This window comes from Tiliqua scincoides, chromosome 3 (assembly GCF_035046505.1).
Source record: "Tiliqua scincoides isolate rTilSci1 chromosome 3, rTilSci1.hap2, whole genome shotgun sequence".
Lineage (NCBI taxonomy): Eukaryota > Metazoa > Chordata > Lepidosauria > Squamata > Scincidae > Tiliqua > Tiliqua scincoides.
The window spans coordinates 116,723,531-116,745,532 of record NC_089823.1 but is presented as its reverse complement, the minus strand read 5'-3'; positions in this window follow the sequence as shown (position 1 = coordinate 116,745,532).

Here is a 22,002-nt window from a genome sequence, read left to right as displayed (position 1 = left end):
AACACAAACTGCAGTTAAATTACACACTTTAGGGGACAGTAATAAAGAGCACTTGACTGCAATACCTTAATCTTTTAGAGAATAATTCTGCATAATATCCAGAAAAAGTGTGCTGTTTGCATTCAAAATGAAATGAATGGAGATCTTGAACAATATCCTCAAGTTAATCAGGTTCTTTTGGACAGAGAAGTGGAAGAAGATTGCCTTTTTTAAATTTAATAGCAGATGATTCAGGTTCCTAAGTAGTGCTATTTCCCCTGATCTGAATTCCAGGGAGAATGAATTTGTGACAACAATCTTTAGCTATTGCGTGGTACTCATATGGATAATAAACAGATATAATCTTTCTTTTCCCATCTTTCCAGTTCATGCTTATGTGTGAAGCAAAGCATTTAATTAGTATTTCCACTTCGGGGGATTGTACTAAGTTGCCCTTCACAGTGCAGAAAAGCGCTTCACCACCTCCCACACAAGCTAGCAGGATGTGTACAGTAGCTAGTAGCCACCAGCAATCAATGCACATTTAAATACACATCATCTAGTCATTAGTACTAGTTTAAAGGAATAACTTTATTAGCATTGTAAAAACATACAGGTAGTCACACTTGATGCAATGCAATTGAATTTCTGTTCCAGGCAAAGTAAGGAATCTAAGAGCCCAATCCTATGGGTCTCAGTACTGGCGGTGCACTCGGACCGTTGATGTTGGTGTCGTAAATGTGCCATAAGACATGTTTGCAGCACCTGTGGAGTAAGGAGCACCAGCGGGAAGGTCTGTGACACCCCGTAAGCACCGTTGAAGACACTCTAGCCACCAGCAGGAGAAAGGTGAGCAAAGGCGGCACAGGGACATGGGAGGGTGGCAGGAGGGCAGGGGAGGCATTTCTGGCTGGGGAAGGGCAGGGAGGGCAGAATAGTGGGTGGAACCAGCCTAAGAGGGAGGTGGGACTAGTGGCCATTAGGGGAAAAAATAGGAACAACAAAATAATAATGTTATTAGGGACAGTTTTCACAAACTTATGCAAGTTTGCAAGTTACACATAACTCCTTGAGCTTGAAGGGAGAGAAAGGGTAAGTAAAATGTTCTGCAAGAGATGATTATGTTCTAACTGTCATTTTAAGGAGAAGAACAGCCCAATCCTGAGCTGCCTGGGGCGACCGGTTGCAGCAGCACTGAAAATGGCTGCAAACACATCCTGTGAGCCCAAGGCAGCTGCCGGCGGCACCTCAGGAGAAGGGGACTTTTGTCCCCTTCCCCAGGCAGGTGCAGTAGCCTCGCAATGGGGCTACTCGATTCACCCACCAATCCAAAGCTTGGTGGTGAATCAAAAGCCTCTGTGTAAGGCAGCGAGCCCTACAAGGAGGCTTTGGATCCAGTGGAGTGAAACCCTCACCATTCCTACCTGTCTCTCCACTCCTTCCCCTTAGCACACCTTTCCCCCACCTTCCTCCTGTCTCCCTGGCATGCCTCTTCCCCCCCCTCTGCCCGCCTCCCCTGAACACCTCCTCCCTGCTTTCCCCATGCCCCCGCAAGGGGGGGCATCATGGGGGAAGAGCATCTCTTTGCTGCTCGGCAGTCTGTGTGACTGCCCGGCAGTAGCCAGGTGCTGGCCAGTGCTGGGTTACCACCGGCTCTCGCCCAGCAGTATGACCCGCAAATGTGGCTTACGGCACATTTGCAACTATGAGTGCCGAGCCCAGGAGTGGGCTCTAACAGCACAATCCTATGCATTTGTACTCTGAAATAAGGTGTGTACAGAACTGCAGCACCTACTTCTGAGTAGACATGCATAGGATTGTGCCATAAGGAAACTCCTCCATGCATCAGATGATAAATGACCTTGTGTAAAAGTTTCCAAATTACAGAATGAAGCTGGGACAAAGAACCCAATGGAATTTCTGATCAAAGACCCAGGTCACTTACATCACAGAGAAGAGAAACTGTGACAGTCCTTATATCAGCAGAACTAATATTTACAGGGCTCTTCCTAAGACTCGATTGATCAGCAAAGCCAGAAATCAAATTTTACACAGCCAAGGTGGCTGCGTTATTTTGAAGACTAGAGAACTGGATGTTGTAAAATAATGGATAGTTAGCAATTTAAACAATTACAGCTAAAGCTAGTTGATTGAATTGAGCAACTTATTTAGCAGGTATCAGAATACATCTATATTAAAACATTTAAGTGGTTTTTTCCCCAGCCCTACTTAGAGATGCTAGAGATTGTTCCAGATTCAATCTGTTTACAAAGCAGATGCTCTTCCACTGAGCTCTAGCCTCTCTCCCAAATAGGGGTTTGGAGGTAGGATGGCACCTATAGGAAAAGTATCATCATCCCCTCCCATCTACTGCTTCAACTCACCAGATCTTCAACCCCCTCCTTTAAACTGCTTAGTAGTGATCTCCACTTGTAGACCTGGGTCTGTCACTATCTTGTCTAGCTCCACCATAAGATTAATACTATAAATGAAGTACCATAGACAGAATATCAGAGGTCTGTGTATTAAGCAGGTGCTGTGATAGCCCACATCACTTATCCTTGCTTCCCTTCTGCTTTATCTGTCTTACCTGCTGCTTCCCTTGGCTCTTTTCCAGCAATAGTTCACCAACTGATTTCATCAATAATGAGGTCTCTTGTTACACTCCCAATGTCACCCAAAAAGGAGGATTTCTGAAGAACGAATTGAGCAGCTGCTGCTCAGTGGGGAAAAAACCAGCAACTTGGCACTCAGCAGCTGTACCTTTCTATAAAGTTTAATAACTGAAAATGGTCTGGCAGGAATAGTCCCTTGTATGCCATCTTCAAAAAATAAACCGTTTCAACCTGTTGACTCAAGACAGTTGTATTTTGTTTTTTTCCTTGTTATCACCACTGCAGAAGTTTATATATTTTTCCTTCTTCAGCCAGGTCTGAATATCTGTATTTGAATGAAAATTTCTTGAGAAAAAAAGTCAATTTTCTGAGTGGCCTGATCAACCATAATTGTAAAAACTCAACACCTGTGATCAAACAGTTTTGAGAAGAATGGGTTGATATTTCCATGCAAATGAATTTTATGAATATAAATGAGATGCATTTGTTAACAGATATTTGCTTTGGGAAAGCTGAATTAAAATAACCATTTTATGGGACATTCAAGCAGACAAAGTCAGTTAACCAGATTTCATTTTGAGGATGAAATCATACATTACTTTTTGTATCCTGCCTTTCTCCAAAGAGCTGGAGGTAAAAAATATTACCTTCCTCTTTCTCACGAATAACAATCTGTTAGAGTGGCAGATGGTGACGGATCAAAGGCCATCCAGGAAGCTTTGAGAGGAGATTTGAACACAGGTCTCTCCAAGTCCAATGCTACTATATGCCACACTGGCACACTAAGGGTGCAATCCTAACCAACTTTCCAGCACTGGCATAGCTGTGCCTGTGGGGCATGTGCTGCATCCTGCAGTTGGGGGCAGTTACAGAGGCCTCCTCAAGGTATGACAATATTTGTTCCCTTTCCTTAAAGTTGCATTGCCCTTATGTCAGTGTGGGGAAAATGGGTTAGGATTGCACCCCTATATATATATATATATATATATATATATATATATATATATATATATATATATATATATTGGCAACCTTCAGTCTGGAAAGACTATGGTATCGCGCTCTGAAAGGTGGTTCTGGCACAGCGTCTAGTGTGGCTGAAAAGGCCAATCCGGGAGTGACAATCCCTTCCACACCGGGAGCAAGTGCAGTCTGTCCCTGGTCTGTCTCCCTGGCTATGGGCCTTCCTTCTTTGCCTCTTTGCTTCAGTCTGTTGGGCAAGTGTCTCCTCAAACTGGGAAAGGCCATGCTGCACAGCCTGCCTCCAAGCAGGCCGCTCAGAGGCCAGTGTTTCCCACTTGTTGAGATCCACTCCTAAGGCCTTCAGATCGCTCTTGCAGATGTCCTTGTATCGCAGCTGTGGTCTACCTGTAGGGCGCTTTCCTTGCACGAGTTCTCCATAGAGGAGATCCTTTGGGATCCGGCCATCATCCATTCTCACGACATGACCGAGCCAACGCAGGCGTCTCTGTTTAAGCAGTGCATACATGCTAGGGATTCCAGCACATTCCAGGACTGTGTTGTTAGGAACTCTGTCCTGCCAGGTGATGCTGAGAATGTGTCGGAGGCAGCGCATGTGGAAAGCGTTCAGTTTCCTCTCCTTTTTTGCGCCCCTATTACCTCAAAAATCTAATCAGGTTATTATAATGCATATAATACTGTCCCTGTGGGGTCTAGTTCCTTAAGCCTAGTCAAAGTCTGATTTCAGCAGCAGCAGCTAACTAGGGTATAGCTAAGTCATCAACTGCACAAGTTAGAGGAAAAGAGGGTAAAGAGGGAGACGGGCTTCCTCTGGCCAGTTCTGGATGAGAGAAGAGCCATGTTTCCTAGGATATATGAAATACCTGCCTCTAGAGGCCAAATTGGATGGGTGGGATATTTCTCCCAGGTGTACCACAAACTGTGGCCACAAGCAGCAGACCAACACCCTAGGAGTTGTTTCATTTGGGATCATTCTTTCCATGGTGACTCAAGAATCGGAGCCACTACCCCTTATTATCCATATAGCTGTGGGTAAATTTGCATATTCTCCCCCATTTATCCTTCTGCTTCCCTCTCCTTTCTCTGTTGTTTCCCTATGCACATTTGTATGTACCCTAGAACATGTGTGAATATGGCATAGCACATCATTCAAGACTGGTGTTCAAAAGAGCTAAATACTCATAGCACTTTCAAAAAACAAAGACAGTGAAGTCATAATATATTTGAAATTATTAAACATAAAAGTGAAAAAAAGATTTAATAAATTTTATAAACCACCACCACAATCAATTAAAAAAAACTATGAGCACATAAACCAATCACATAAAATAAACTTCTTTTGTATTGGATCTTGCAAGGATCACATACAATAGATGTACTCCTTTGCTTTAAAAGAAAAAAGTAGCAACAGATTTGGAGCCAAGAGTTACTGGCTTTTTCTTTTTTCCAATTCTGAGGCTTAGGGAGCCCTGCAGAGGCATCTGTGGGGCTCCCCCCCATGCCAGCACTGCATCTGTTCCCAGCAGTGGGTGTGATTCTGGGGATCTCCTTGCTGCCTTAGCCCCACTCCCACACCTACTTAGGTGGTTCCCAACTCCCTTGTAGGAATTTGGGAACCACTGCTTTAACCATTGTATAGAAAAGGGGATTTTGGTAGGTGCAGCTCAATACAGAAGGATTTTAAAAATTGCTCCTGCCAAAATTCCCTCTTTTATACAATGGTTAAGGTTTATTCTGTCCTCCACTGTATCCAGTCACCCTGGAGAGGAGGATGGGAGCTGTGCAAATCTTATTTCCAAATAAAAACTTTGATGTAAAACCACACCAGTTCCCTGCAAAACTTACCAGGTGGTGTAGTGGTTTGGGAGGTGGACTTAGATCTGGAATATCCAGGTTCAAATCCCCCCTCAGCCACAAAGCTTCCTGGGTGACCTTGGGCCAGTCACTTTCTCTCAGCCTCACCTACCTCACAGGGGTGTTGTGAGGACAAAAGGAGTCCTGAGCTCTTTGGAGGAAGGGCGGTATAAAAATGTGAAAAATAATTAGGAATGGAGTAGGGGGGAAGGGAGCTTGCTCAACCCAACTGCTCCCAGTTGACACAGTTTGTCAAAAAATGGTTTCCCTTGATGGTGGGTGTGTGGAACTATTGATTAGTACAACTGAGCCTGCTGGGACATAAACATCCCACAGAACAGTCATTTTTCCTGCCATTTGAATGCTCAGGAAAGCTGTACCTGGAGCGACTTTCAAGCAGCCCAAAGGATGGCTGTTTTAGACTTGTTCCCAAACAGCCAGAAAAAGGACTCTGTGGACTCAACGAACTAATCCAATATTTGCCGCAAGGACTGACTGGAGGCAGGTCAACTAAAAGCAGCACCTGCAGCACACAAAAGATCAGGTGAAACTCTGGCTTCTGCCCAAATTGTCACAAAAACACAGAAAGTGGCAAAAGAAACAAAAAATTCTGGCCCAAACGTAAGCTCTTACAGGGAGCAGAAAAGAAAAGGACTTGGGAAAAACGTAACTACATAATCTAGCCCAGCATTTTGCTGAATATACAGTATATGGAAATATGAAAATAAAGTAGCCAGGGCACTAGTGGAACTCTCAGGTCCCACTTTATCCAGGAAAGTGAGAATAAAATTTGGATATTTGCATGAACTAGTTATACATTTCTCCCATGTGGGAAAGACTAATTAGTCAGTCTTTTTGCTGACTCAGAACGTCTGCTGCTAGTTTGTGCAAGTGATTATTTCACCACCTTCCTGAAACAGAGATGGGGCTATGGTTCACTGGAAGTGGAATCATCTTACAATCATCACCTAATTGCTCTTTTGTTTTCCACATGTTCATCTAGCCCAGGGGTGCCCAAACCCCGGCCCTGGGGCCACTTGCGGCCCTTGAGGCCTCTCAATGCGGCCCTCAAGGAGCCCCCAGTCTCCAATGAGCCTCTGGCCCTCCAGATATTTGTTGCAGCCCACACTGGCCTGACACAACTGCTTTCAGCGTGAAGGCAATTGTTTGACCTTTTTGCGTGAGCTGTGGGTTGAGGGCTTCCCCCACTGCTTGCTGTTTCATGTCTGTGATGCAGTAGTGGCAGCAAAGGAAAGGCCAGCCTTGCTTTGTGCAAGGCCTTTTATAGGCCTTGAGCTATTGCAAGACCTTCATTCATTCATATAAGTTCATCTTTCATATATTCATTTATGTAAACTGATGTAAATTTATTCAAATTTGAAATTTAAATTAATTCTTTCTTTCCCCGGCCCCTGAGTGTCAGAGAGATGATGTGGCCCTCTTGCCAAAAACTTTGGACACCCCTGATCTAGCCAGATGTTATAATGTTGAGACATACACAACCAGGATGGATCAGGCACCCCCAAGTACAGTGCTTTTTGGAAAATTTTTGACTGTAATTCCTACAAATGTTCTACCTGGGTAGGGTCCTCCAAATTCACATGAAATTTCACTTAGTGCAAAATTTAGAGGCAACTATGAACAATATTAGGGATTGGCAGAACCTCTTCCTTCTATTTCAGGAAGATAAGTGGAGCCCAGAATAAATTCATTCAGCTCCAAACTCTGGATTGTGGGATCCACAGTGGATTCCTCAATCTCGGGCATGCACAGAGCCCAACATGCCCAGTGTGCCTAGGCCTTTCTATATGTGGTCAGGTGTGTGGTGTGATGTAACAAAGAATCCAAGTAAGGGTAAAGGATGTCTCTTTTAGGGTGCAATCCTACCCTGCGCTGGAACATGTATCCAGTGCAGTATAGGGGCCCAAAGCGGCTCAGCCAGAGGCAAGAGGAAACTTTTCCCCTTACCCCTGGGTAAGACACCGTTGCCTCTATAGGTCTCCTTGGACATATGCCACCTCCTGAGCTGGCACAAGTCCGAGAAGCTGCTCTGAACTCCCCGGGAACGGGGGTTGTGATCCAGAATAAGTGCTGGATTCCAGCCCCGTTTCCTGCTCCCCACCCGCCTGACCCTGGGGCCACCCACCGCCCTCCGCCCTGCCTCCTCCCCAGAGCCCATCCAGGCCAACACAAGGCTTACCGCAGCAGCTGCCATGGAGGCTGGATTCAGCCTGTGTGCTGGTGCACCTCTGTGCACTGGCGCAGCTTACTTCCGAGAAGGGCAAACGTGCTTTACGCCACGTTGGCGACCCTCCTGGGCCCCTGCAAGTTACTTGCTTCCACCCAAGTGAAGGGCAGGATTGTGCCCTTAGTCAGTCTTTTTATGCACATTACTGAATGTTGCAGAATATATAATAAGAGATTGATTCAGTTCAACCCTATCTACCAGGTTCACAGAATTGGGATATGTTTCATGGTATTTTGTCCATACAGAAATGTCTACATTACTGTGAACATCTGACCTGTTTCACTTGGAAATGAATCCCTTGAGACCAATTTAACCCAAAGTTCAATAATAATTAATGGCTGCAATTTGGCCATTTAGTACTCTTGACCTGCAAATCAGAGCAGAGAATGCAGTCACATCTGTCCAGCAGCAAGTGCCCCTTCTGTGGGTCAGGAAGTTGGCCGGGTCAGTTTTAAAAGTGCTCAGCACTTGCTGGGGTCACAGAGAAGGAAAGTGGAGCTTCTAGTTAGGTCGTCTCCCTGCAACTCAGACAAGCAGTTTAGATCAATTCACAGTGTTGGCATGTATTATGGAGAAGCGGTGCACGTTTGCCCATGTGCTTGAAGGTGGACTATGCAAAATACCCATGAGGGTATCAGAATATAAATGCCTTGCTGGATAAAATGACTATCTAGTCCAGCACTGTGCTGAAGACAGTTGTTACCTGTCTGCCTCTGGGAAGCTCACAAGCAGGGAACGAAGAAAACAGTGCATGGTGCACCGTAAGATACTGCTTGTGAATATGGAAGTTCTGTTAAACAATCCTGCGTCGGGACCAGCTGTTAGGGAGTGAAAGCAAAGCAATCTCAGGAAAGGTTTGTTGTTTCTCTGGGAACTGTCAACTGACACACAATTGCCAGTCACAATTCATGACACTCCCCGATCTCCTCCCCCATGTGTCTCTCAAGGCCCTTCTGTCATGGCCACTGCTCTGGTGGGGAATGCTGACTCTTCCTGCCTTCTCTCCTCTTCTTCCTTGATGGTGCCAGGGAACATAAGAACAGCCCCACTGGATTAGGGCCTAGGCCCATGTAGTCCAGCTTCCTGTATCTCACAGTGGCCCACCAAATGCCTCAGGGAGCACACAAGACAGCAAGAGACCTGCATCCTGCTGCCCTCCCTTGCACCTGGCATTCTGACATAGCCCATTTCTAAAATCAGGAGGTTGTACATACACATCATGGCTTATAACCGGTGATGGATTTTTCTTCCTGAAATTTTTTTCCAATCCCCTTTTCAAGGCGTCTAGGCCCGATGCCATCACCACATCCTATGGCAAGGAGTGCCACAGGAAAAATGGAGGTCTCTCTTGCATCTCTTCTCCCATTCCTCAGTTCCTGGAACAATGCTAGAAAAGTATTCCAGGTGCTGGGATGGGGAGAAATCTCCCCGCCACTGAGAAGGGGGGGGGGTGAGGAAGAGCTGTCACTGAGGAAGGCTCCATAGCAATGAAGTTAACAACCATTTTGTACTGCACATTTTGGTCTAAAATGGTGCAACAGAGTGGTTAGATCACTGAACTGTGAAGGTCTCAGCCATGAATTCACTAGGTGGTTCTGGGCAACTCAGGATCTCAACTTCTCCTATGAAACATAGTGCAGTTCAACTTTACAGAGTTTTTCAAAGATTACTGGGATAACACATGAAGCATTTGACATCCTCAAAAAGTGCTTTAAATGTGCACTCTTAACTTGTGTCTCCAAACTTTTTGGCCAGAGGGCCGCATCAAATATCTGGCATGGTGTAGAGGAGCAGAAAAATAAATTTTAAATATAAAATTAAAATACATACATTAAAGATGGAACTTAGAGCCCATTCATTAATCTAAGTTCCAGGATTTCTCCAAGCACCAACATAAACCACAGAAATAAAGCACACACTCATATGGACTCCCATTCCCCCACCCCACAAGCAGTTTACTTACAAGCTCAGGAGTAAATAACTCAGAACCAGCACATCACAGGAAATGCCTCGAGCATGTTCTGAGGGCTGTGGAGGCCTCCTGGACCCTCAGAAAGCCTAAGGCCTTCCAAGAGCCCAAAAACATCACTTTTAGTTTTCAGGAAAACTAGTAAGTGATGCTGTTAGACCTTTGGAAGGTGTTCTGAGGCTTGGCCTCTCCAGCGTTCAGAAAACCCTCCAGACATGACTGGAGCATAGCTCCAGTAACATTTGGTCAGGTGGGCCAGAGGCTTGCATGGGGCCAGAGGCTTGTCATGGGCTGGATAGAGGTTCACTGTGGGGACCAGGGTTTGGGTTCTTAAAGAAAAAGATTTCAATCAGCTATCAGAAGAAAAAAAAACATTTCAAGCAAGATGAGCTGGTGGGTTTCCCTAGTAAAGTATTCCATAAAAGAGAACCACTGCAGAAAAAGCCCAAGTGAATAACAAACTTCAAAAGGGTGGAATTTCTCATGCACAGCTTTCATGCAAAGTTCTCATTCTCTCATATGCAAATTTGTGCAGTGTTGATACTGTCAAGCTGATCAAACACATCACCTATTGTAACTTATCTCCAGCTGTTACCATAAATCTGCATTTAAATATAGGCCCAGCCAATAGCACTGACAATGTTGTTTTGGAAGATAAGCTAGAAGACATGGGAAGCTTCAGACAGATAAAGTCTTAGTTTAAAAGTCTCTCTGACATACATTGGATGTACTTGAAAGTAGATGACATGATATATAGCACACAGTTTGGGAGTCATGTTTCTTGAACCAAGGAGTCACATTTTCAAGTTCTATTATTCTGTCAAGACTTTGCTGATTAAACAGAGGAAGGCAACACTAGTAGCAATCCCGAGAAATAACATCAATAAAACTGCTGCTTCCAGGAGTATTGTTATGATTAAGAATATTTATATGCAGGCATCCCCGTATCTTCAAGGGATATGCTGCAGGCCCCCCTATGAATACAGAAACCGCAGATAAGAGGGAACCCTATCTCTGTGGGCCCCTGCACTCTCCGCGCCCATTACTTTCCTTTTCAGTTCTTAATGGTGGTGCCAAGCAAGCATGCTTTTTCCTTTAACAGAAAGCTATAAGCAGGCAAGGGCATCTCATGGGCCAAGTGAGGCTCCAACCAGCAAGGAGAGGTCAGTTAAGAAATGTTAGACAACTCCTCCTCTGTTCCCTGGTCCCCAGTTGGCCTACTATGTCTGTTTTGCTGGCATAAATCTGTTACATCCAAGGGGATGGGTTGGCTCTTGCAGACACTGCTGCTCCTGACCCACCCCTGGTCCAGCCCAATTCCCATAATGAAGTGCCACCTTACCTGTTCTGGTGGCCAGTTGGCTGCCTGCCACTACTGGTTGGAGGTTTACTGGCTCCCACACCATCAGCGGTGAACATCACTGGTTCCTCTAAATATGCCCTGGCTGACACAGTCCTCCTTTTCACATAGGAGGGGTCATGAGATGAAGGCAGTCAAGTGGTCTGTGGGGGGAGGAGTAAGGTTTATTGTAATGTGCTTTATTCCACTTTTGTGACAGTTAGCACCAATGCAGCATGTGCTCTGCTGGTACAGGGGCTGGGTAGGACTGTGCTCTTAGAATGCTGTTGTATCTCTTGTTTTAACTGCTGCTATAGCCTGTTGATATGCTTTGGGGGAAAGATGGTGTTAGTTATTGTTTTATTTTTCACTGCCTTTGACAAAATACTCTTTTATAAGATTGTATATAAATATATTAAATAACATAGTAACTATTATAAGACATACATACATTGACCAATGATATCATGCTTTAAAAAGGACATTCAGGGGGGGAAAAAAGATAATTATGGTGATAACTGATAAGGCTAAAGCAGATCTATGCACTCAATAATGTAATATAGCCCTTTTGGTACTGTACCATTTCAGGTTACAGATTAGGAAATGCATATTTGAGCACACTTTCTTGGAAAACAAGAAAACCTTGCTGCACTGAGAAAAGTAACATTTTGGGGAAAATATTCAAGCCTAGTTCTCTGTGTGATGAGTTAAGGCCAAATCCAATCCAATTTTGCAGCACTGGTGCAGCTGTGCCAATGGGGCATGTGGAAGGGGGCAATCATGGAGGCCTCCTCCAGGTAAGAGAACATTTGTTCCCTTTCCTCAAGCTGCAGTGCAGCTGCACCAGCACTGGAAAGTTGGATAGGAGTGGGCCCTTAGTTCTGCAATGCGGGGCATTTTTTACACAGAGAAATGTCAATATGCCACTCTCATTTGTCATCTGAAGTGGTACTTTTCTCCTGGGCTATAGCAGATTATTATTCTTATTGCTTCTCTGAAGGCAGTTATATAAATGTATTAACTGACACAGTGTTCATGTGCAATGGAGGTCAAAACAGTTTGGAAACAAGCTCAGAAAAAACTGTACCCCAGTTATCTTCTATATAACTACATTCCAGGTTCACCACTTTATTATCATGACAGTCATGGCATATGGGTTGTCACACGTCCAAGGAAATTCTAATTTAGGAGAACAGATCAAGGATGGGTATGCTTGTTCTAAACAATCTAAAATTTAAAATCTCAACTGGTTGGTTTTTTTTAAGTCTCAGCTGGTAATAAGACTAGATATTACAAATAAATTCAACATTAATTATAACAATGTAGGATATGTAGGATAATATACAGCCCAATCCTATGGACTATTTATGACAGCAGATCTAATTATCCATTGTCATAAATGCAGCAGCAGCAGCACTGTAAAAGGCACACTACCGTTGTGCACTTTCCGGCCACCTGAGCAGACTGCAGAAGGCCCTGCTCATGTAATAGTGACCACTTGATGCCACACTGGATGGTGGAGTGGGTGGTTCAGGGGAGGATTGAGGCAGGGAGTGGCCAACCTGGGGAGCAGGGTAGGAGGGAGTGAATCGTGGCAGCAGTTACGCACGTTGGACCCTATCCCCCTTCCCCGGCCTGGAACTGCGCCTTCCTCTCAGACTTACACCAGCAAAATAGCTAGTGTGGTTCCAAGGAGACCCGTTGGTGATCAAGTACTTTACTGGGTAGTAAGAATATTTTTATTTACCTTGTGGGCCATCTGATTATCCTCCACCATTACATGCAGCATGCACCCCACTGGTGGTAACTGCAGGGTGGAAAATGGTGGGTGATAGGATGGAGCTCATATAATTGTTGCATTTAGTTTTTTAAAAACTACACTGACTGAATGAAACAGTCAAGGAGCTCTCGACATAGGTTGAATAAATGATGGAAAATTAAGACTTTCCAGCTAATTAGAGACAACATACATTATATTAACACTGAGAGCTGTGACAGGTTCAAGCTTCTTTGAATCCCTGAAAGACAATTAATCTTAGTTTCATTTTTTCTAAAGAACAGCAATTATACTAATTGGGAAACAAGAGCACAGTCTGTTGTTCTCTTTATTTCAGTAATCACTGCAAATCTCAAGTGTTAATTAAGACAGTTCAAGGATACTGCTTAGGCTCAACATTCTGTGCAGCTATAAACAGCAACATGAAACCTAAATATCCTTTACATTATGAATGGTGGCACAACCCAGCCTAAGTTAAGCACTTTTCAGTTTCATTTATTTTAATGGGAGAGATTTTAAGCGTAGGCTTACTTCTTATATGAATTGGACTTATGCATGCCAAACTTTGACTGAAACATGCCTGCTAATAACAACCACAGATAAATATCACTCTCTTCCAGGTGAGACTTTGGGCACTTGCCAAAACAATCCAAATGTAGTAAGAATGAGCATGATCTGTCTCGTCGCACAACTAGAGCTCTGCACTCATGGAACTCAATTAAAATCTTTAGCTCCATTGCTGTTCTCTGGCTAGGTGCAAACATGGGGCCAGTGCACTATGACAACACCCTCTTTCTTGCATTGTGATGCCTGTTGGCCATCAGATCCAACAGCCCCTTTATATTTGAAACACATGGGGATGCTCTATCTCTGGGAATATCAATGGGTCTCCAATTGTCAGTAACGCCAAGTATGCCATGATGCACATGCATATCTATGCACATGCATATCTAACGAAGGGCTGGTTTTGTAGCAGGAGGTGAGCAGAAGAATTCCACTGAACTGCATGGGGAATCCCCTCCCTTATGTGAACCCAGGGTGGGAGAGGAGGAATTTTCCTACAAATGTTTTAGAAAACAGAACAGAGAGCGACAAAAAGGGGACCTCAGTACAGAGAAGCCAATAGTTGATACTGATAGAGAGATTTCTGGGACTTGGTCTCTGGGTCAAATTGCTAAGCAGACATAGACTTCTTTATAAGCATATAGAAAATTTATTTACATGCTATTTACAGATTAAGAATAGATTTGGTTGGATACAGGTTTTAAGTTACCCCATGGTGGATCTTTGATTTCTTCCCGAACCACACCCAAAACTCCTATACTTGTACTCAATGAAAAACAAGTGACCCATGTGATATTCATGTCACTTCCCTCTCCTTATTTGGCATACTGGTGCATGGTTCTAGCCCTCACTGGGAAATCCGTTATCCATGTATGGAGAAGTTCTGGCTTGCACTTTGATTTCACAACACCTTGGAATGTTCTTTTTGGGAATGCTATGACACACATGTTTTTCTCTGCAGGTCATCTTGACATTTTCTACCTTGTTTTTAACAGAAAGACACTATTCATTTTTTCCTAATGTTCCTTCTCTGAGAGAAATTAGGTTAACCCCTAAAATCTCTAACAATACTCTGAAAACACTTAGAGCCAAACTATGCATGACATTCTATTGGTCAATGTGTGAGTGCCGGCTTAAGTTTACTTGAGAAAAGCAACTGCACAGGATAGGCTGCAATTTGGATCAGGACCACAGCGCAAAGGCAGAAGGTGTTTAATTCTTTACATCTGTGCTGCTTTCTTGCTGAAAATCACCTCTCAAAAGTGGCTATTTAACCCGTATGTACCATTGTAGCAAATGACCAAAACATGAGGTATAAATAATTTTATAAATTAGTGCTGTTGAGAAGTTTCCTTTAAAATGTGGATCTCTAAAAAGGCTAATGCCATATGTGTTTGGATGCACAAGAGCAGGGCCTTTTGGGGGGGACAAATTATAGATACTGATGTAAATTGACAATCCAGATGGAAACATTCCCAAGGGTCCTCTTAAATTAAATAAAATTGGGCTTATTATGGTTGTGGGATTGCAGAAGTTGATTAATGACGACTGTGATGCTGGTATGCATTTTCTTTTCTTGGCACCGATGACTTGATATTCTATTTCAGTTTTGTGTTGGTTGACTTTTGATTTTTCCAGGCAGTAGCTTAATTATAATACCTTTTTTAAATGAAGAAAGTCATATAAATCATTTTTTAAAGGCGAATAGAAGAAAAACTTATATCTGATAGGAATGTAGATTAAACCTTAGCAGGGATTATTCATATGTACCTTACAAGATATTTGTGAGGGCACTTATAAATCTGGGTTGGTACCAAGGCACCTGATATCAGTTCAGGTTTCTTGCAGATGGGAGGGGAGCAAAATTCACCATAAAGGTCAAGATGCAGTCTTGGATATATTCAAGATTACATTTTTCAAAATGCCATATTTTAAAAGCATTTATTATGGTTATTTATTATGAGGTATAAAAAAGTCTCCTGAGGAATAATTGCAGGTGGCCTGATCCTCAACCCACCCCAGTTTGTTACCTGCAGTTGATACATTTGCTTAATTAAACTTGAAAGAAAATGTAATTCATGAAACATTTTGAAAATTCCTAAATTTAAAAACAGTAAAAAAATCCAATAGTAATATTTTTTTTAACTTACCGTATTTGCCGGCGTATAAGACGACTTTTTTGCCCTAAAAAACGTGCCTCCAAGTGGGGGGTCATCTTATACGCTGGGTGCACTTCAGTGGCGCTGGACCCATGCGACAGGAGGAGGGAATCTGCCGCGCAGAGGTGGGGTGAGCGCAGCGCTGCTGTCAGGCGCTGGAGGAGAGCCACCGCTGGGTCTCCCCCACCGGCTGCTCTGATGCTGGGGGCGTCCGAGCAGCCGGAGACCCAGGAGGAAGAGCCGCAGCCGCTGCCACAGGACCAGCCGGCCAGGGAGGAGGAGCGGACTGAACCGCAGCCGCTGCCGAGCGAGGGGAGGAGTCTGGCGGCAGCCGAGTTCTCCGGGGGGCCACGAGCAGGGCCGGGCCGCAGCAGCTGCTGCAGTCACCACCTCCTGCCGGCAGAAGGCCGAGTACCCGCGCTGGCACTGCAACAGCCCCGGCGCCCGGCGGAGCCAGGAGCGTGAGGAGCCGCTGCCCGCTGCCGAGGCTGAACAGCTGCCTGGCACCGCCTGCAAGAAGGGGACCCTGCGCGGCGTGTGAGTCTCTTCCTCGCTGCTCGCTTGGGGCGGGGCGGGGCTCGTAAGACCTTCAGACCTTCCCCTGAAGTGGCACCGTCTCTATTCCCATGTTCGGCAGGTAGATGCTCGTGGCTCGTGAAGGCGGTGATGTGCCTGGTCCGCTGTTTGACTGGTGTTCAGGTGCAGCACTTTCTGGCCTCGATAGAGGTTTATCTGCTGCTGTGCTGCCCCTTGCCAGGCTTCGCCGCCTGTGGGGTTCTGACCAGCCTCTCCAGTGTTGTTTTCCTTCCACATGCATTTCCTTGGCCTGCACCACAGGCAGGCCCCATTTCCGCAGGTTCTGTGTCTGCAGCCACCATCATCCACACTTAGAAGTCACTCCTAAAACTTGAGTGAGGCTGGCTTCTGAGTACAATCCATAGGATTGCCACTTGGATCCAGATGTTAGTTTGCTGCACAACCTGGCAGGGTTGTCACTTAAGCTACAAGGAGAGTGAAGGAGATGAACCATAAGGCTGCCTGCCTGTGTTCCTGAGAAGCATCTACCCGTCCATAGGGTCCACTTGGAGTGTTGCTTGCGCTGAGGAGGAGAGGAGTGTGTTGTCTTTAGTGAATTACGTTTAATAAACTTGCACTGTTTTATGTTTACTGTACATGTTTGATAACATACAGCCTTGTGACAGTTTTCCTGCATGTCATAAGCATTTGAATATAAATTAACATGTTGAAATCAAATCTGATGTTCTTTTACCTTTTATTTGGTCTGTGGAAGGTGTGCGGAAGAGGGGGTAGTCTTATACGGCGAGTATATAACAAACTCTATATTTTGAGTGGAAATGTTGGGGGGTCGTCTTATACGCCGGCAAATACGGTACCTTTGGATGGCCTTATGATGGCTACCCTCATCACTGGATACTCTATCAGTGCAGTTGCATCTTCATTAGTGGTGGGTTTGGGCTGTGACTCATTCAACTGTTTACAGCAGTAGCCACTCGGGATGATTCTTCCTAGAGCACAATCCTAAGATTGCACTGAGCTTGCACAGGCTGCTCCCAAGTGTTGCAAACATGCCATAAAGCACATTTGTGCAGACTTGGGAGCAGGCTGTGCTGGCACAAGGACATATGCTGGCCTGCTGGCACCAGATTCCATTCTTGTGCTGTCCTAGGAAGGTAGGTTTGCACTTGGTGGTGCTGGGGGTGGGAGAGGGTGGTGGGAGAGTGTTCTGCAATTTAATTGGGAATGCTAGTGGATAAATTGGCAGGAATACTCTCTGTGAAAGTGAAATCTGAAAAAAGATAATATCATAAAAGCAGGACTAAGACAGTTTTACAGGGCTGTGTTTTAAGTTCCAATTACATCTAAAGCAAGTGACTTGACTTTTCCTGTGAGGTGGAGATAAATTAGATGTGTGAGCACCACATCTCACACATCCACAATCAGGTTTAAAGTGGCTCTGCTATCAACAGTTGGATCATAAGTGTGCAAAGCTGTAGTTTATCAGGAGTCCAGTAACACGCAACTTTATGCAATGTTGCAAAAAAGAATATAGTATTCAGTGCTTTATGGTTTGCAGAAATTCATTTTTGCTGCCTACTTCCTATATTGCCTTAATTTGGGTAGAGATCCATAAGAGAATTCCAGTGATAAGGATGAACAGTAAATGCTACTCATGCTCTGAAGAACACAATACTTCAGCATCAATTAATAATAATAATAATAAAGTTATTTAAATATTAATAATATTTAGTTGTAAATATTTATATATAAATATTTACATTTATATTTATATAAATTTATATATTCTATATATAAATATAAACTAAATAATATTTAGTTATATTTATATAAGTAATAATAATAAATAGTTATTATTTAAATATAAATATTATAAAGTATATTATATTATTATTATTATTATTATTATTATTAATACAGATATTTACATACCACCTTTCATGGTCTTCAGATTTCTCCTCAGACTTTATTTCAAGGCGGTTTACACAGGCAGGCTATACTAAATCCCTATAGGGATTTTTACAATTGAAGAAGGTTCTGTCTTTCAAGAACTACAACATTTCAGATGGATCCTTTTATGATCTGGTATCACATTCTGGCCTCCAGTTTCCTCCCACGCAAGCTGACAATCCTTCATATCTCACTTGAAGGGCGGCCAAAGAGCAGATGGAAAAACTCAGCTCGGCAGCTGCTTCAAGGTCTCGCCGTTCACAGTGCCGGTGGCCTCGAACTAGCGACCTTCAGCTGTCTGAAGGCCTCGAACTAGCGATCTTCAGGCAAACGGAGGCTCTACCCTCTAGACCAGACCTCCTGCCCTGTAATTAATGAGTACAGGTTGTGCCTCATTATCCACTGGGGTTCCATTCTGGAACCCCTAGTGGATAAAAAGTATCTGTGGATAAAAAACAGTGGAAAAATAGATTTAAAGACACACTTCAGATTTCTTGCCCCTCATTGCTCCTAATGGAATAAGGTCTTGCCTTGACATCCACAGAGGTTTGATTCTGGGACTCCCTGCTAATACCATAAAATGTGTTAAATAAAAATAATTTTTTTTTATTATTTAACTTTTATTTAACATATTTTATGTTATTATAATAAAATAATAACAAAATGTGTTAAATAAAAATTTAATTTTTATTTAACACATTTATTTTGTGTTTTTATTTTTTTATTATTTAACTTTTATTTAATAAAAATTAAATAAAATTTAATAAAAGTTAAATAAAAGTTTAAAATAACATTTTAAAAGTGTTCAAATAAAATGTGTTTAAAAAAAGTCCCTTTCCAACTGTGGTTTAAAAACAGCTTTTCTTACTGCTGTAGAGAGACAGTCAGCAATTAGAAATGCAAAGAACCCCCTGCCTTTGCCTGGCTCAGCTGAAGAATGGAATGATCACTTGCATGACTGTATCTCTACAACTACAAGAAAAGCAGTTTTTTTAAAACTGTGATTTTAAAATTTTTCCCCTTCTCCAGGGATCAGCACATTCCGTCTCATTTGCCGTGGCCATTCGTGCTGAGTCAAATCCATGGATAAAAAATCCGTGTATAACAAGGTTGGACCTATAACTTCATTTAAGTATTGGCACCAATTAGTTATTTTGATCATAGTATAATATAGCTTCTGAGAATATAAAAATCATAGGTAGCCACATCAGTCTATTTGGGGGGAAAAAAGCCAAAATACCTTTATTAGGACAACCAAAATAACATAATATTGTGACTAGCATGCTATCAAGTTCCCCAGAATTCTTAATTAATCTGGATGGTAAAGCAAGAAGAGGATGAAGGGGGAGGATTGGGCAGTGGGAAAACCTCCACCTCTGCAGTTTATACGATTCTTAAGATGGAGTGCAAAAGGAGTTACAGTCCAATCCTATTCAAGCCTTACAAGAACAAACATTCCAGTAGCATAAGATGTTTCTGACAGTCACAAAACATGACATGCCAGTCTGTGCAGCCTTGCTACAGCTGCAAGTGTCAAGTAGTTGGCTCCATGCACTAGTATGCACTGGTACACTTGCAAGGGGGGATGGAATGGGGGGGTAGAACAGGGGAGGAGATGGGGTAGGCAGGAGGGTAGATCAGGTCTGGGAAGGAATCAGTGTGTTGGTGGCAGCAGCGCATGCTGTAATGGAAGATCAGAAGATCATCAGGTGGATGATGTGGTGTTGACAGCGATTCCATGTTTTGACAGCTGGTTGACAGCTCTGGGAAGGGCAGGGCTGGCTCCACAGCTGTAATCAATCATGGCCAATGGGACTTTGATGGACACCTGAGCTTCATTTGACCTTGATGGGACTTTGAATGGATATGGACTGAAGAGATGGCTCAGCTGAGCCTAATTTGGACTTAACAAGGTAGCTCACAGCTGAGCTGCATTTTGGATTATGAGACATCCAAGGATAAAAGGCAGCTTCAGAAGGACCAAAGGCTACCCTGACCCAGAGGGAGATGCTAACTGACCTGGCTTACCTGGACTTTGACCTTGGACTGTGACCCGGCGTACTGACTTTGGACTGTGAGTTGGCAATCTGCATTTATTGGACTGGGACCTGACTCTGACTTTTGCTTGCTGCACTTGTGAGTTTAACAAGGGAAACTAATCAGCCTTAAGCGGGCACAAGGCCCAGTGGGGAGGAGCTGTGGCACAACACATGCTGATCTCCTAATCCCCTCCCTGGCCTTGAGCTTCTAACTTTGGTCCATGCAGACTTGTGCCAACTATAGCAGATCCGGCAACCTGACAAATGCTTATCCTGGGGCAAGGGAACAAGTGTTCCCTTACCCCGAGGAGGCCTCCAGATGCCAAAACGCCACCACGGATTTATCTATCTAGATACCTGCTGCAGATACTTCCTGGGGCCTCAAGAGCAGGCTGGCTCTGCCAACGAAGAAACATTCTAGCTGCGCAGTCCAGCCTAGCTGAAGAATCATGCTAGTTATTATTGTTATCTTGTTATTCACGAGGGTTCTGTTCCCAGAGCCAGTAGTCGTCGCTGGACTACTGGCTCCAGCTCTGCTCGCAGATACAGATAGCAGCTGACACGGGCAACATCAAGGGGATGTATGACGGTATCAAGCAGGCCCTAGGTCCAACGCAGAAGAAAATTGCCCCTCTGAAGTCTGCCACAGGCAAGGTCATCCAGGATCGGACGCAGCAGATGGAACGCTGGGTGCAGCACTATTCTGAGCTATACTCCAGAGAAAATGTAGTCACCGAAGAAGCGCTGAACAACATTGAGTGCCTGCCTGTGCTGGAGGAGCTTGACAGTGAACCAACCCTAGAAGAACTTCACGTGGCCCTGGACTCCCTTGCCTTTGGCAAGGCACCTGGAAAAGACAGCATCCCTGCTGAAGTCCTAAAGTGCTGCAAAGAGATCATCATCACTGAGCTGCATGAAATCCTCTGTCTCTGCTGGAGAGAAGGTGGAGTACCTCAAGACATGAGGGATGCAAACATCATCACGCTATACAAGAACAAAGGCGACAGGGGTGACTGCAACAACTACCTTGGCATCTCTCTCCTTAGCGTTGTAGGAAAGTTGTTTGCCCGAGTTGCACTAAAGAGGCTCCAGGTACTTGCAGAGAACGTTTATCCAGAATCACAGTGCGGATTCCGAGCCAACAGGTCCACCACTGATATGGTATTCTCCCTTAGACAACTGCAGGAGAAATGCAGGGAACAACGACAGCCACTCTTTATAGCCTTCATAGATCTCACGAAGGCCTTCGACCTGGTCAGCAGGGATGGCCTCTTCAAGATTCTCCCCAAGATTGGATGTCCACCCAGGCTCCTCAGCATCATCAGATCCTTCCACAAGGACATGAAGGGCACTGTTGTCTTCAATGGCTCCACATCAGACCCCTTTGACATCCGAAGCGGAGTGAAGCAGGACTGTGTTCTTGCACCAACCTTGTTTGGGATTTTCTTCGCTGTTCTGCTGAAGCATGTCTTTGGAGCTGCAACAGAAGGCATCTATCTCCGGACCAGATCAGACGGAAAGCTCTTCAACCTCTCCAGACTGAGAGCAAAGTCCAAAGTCCAGCTGAAATGTCTGCGTGACTTCCTCTTTGCCGACGATGCAGCGATCACTACCCACTCTGCCAAAGATCTCCAGCAGCTCATGGATAGTTTTAGCAAGGCCTGCCAAGATTTTGGACTGACAATCAGCCTGAAGAAAACACAGGTCATGGTTCAGGATGTGGACTTACCTCCCTGCATTACAATCTCTGCACATGAACTGGAGGTTGTCCATGACTTTGTGTACCTTGGCTCAACGATCTCTGACACTCTTTCTCTCGATACCGAGCTAAACAAACGCATCGGTAAAGCAGCTACCACGTTTTCCAGACTCACAAAGAGAGTCTGGTCCAACAAGAAGCTGACGGAACATACCAAGATCCAGGTCTACAGAGCTTGCGTCCTGAGTACACTTCTGTACTGCAGCGAGTCATGGACTCTTCGCTCACAACA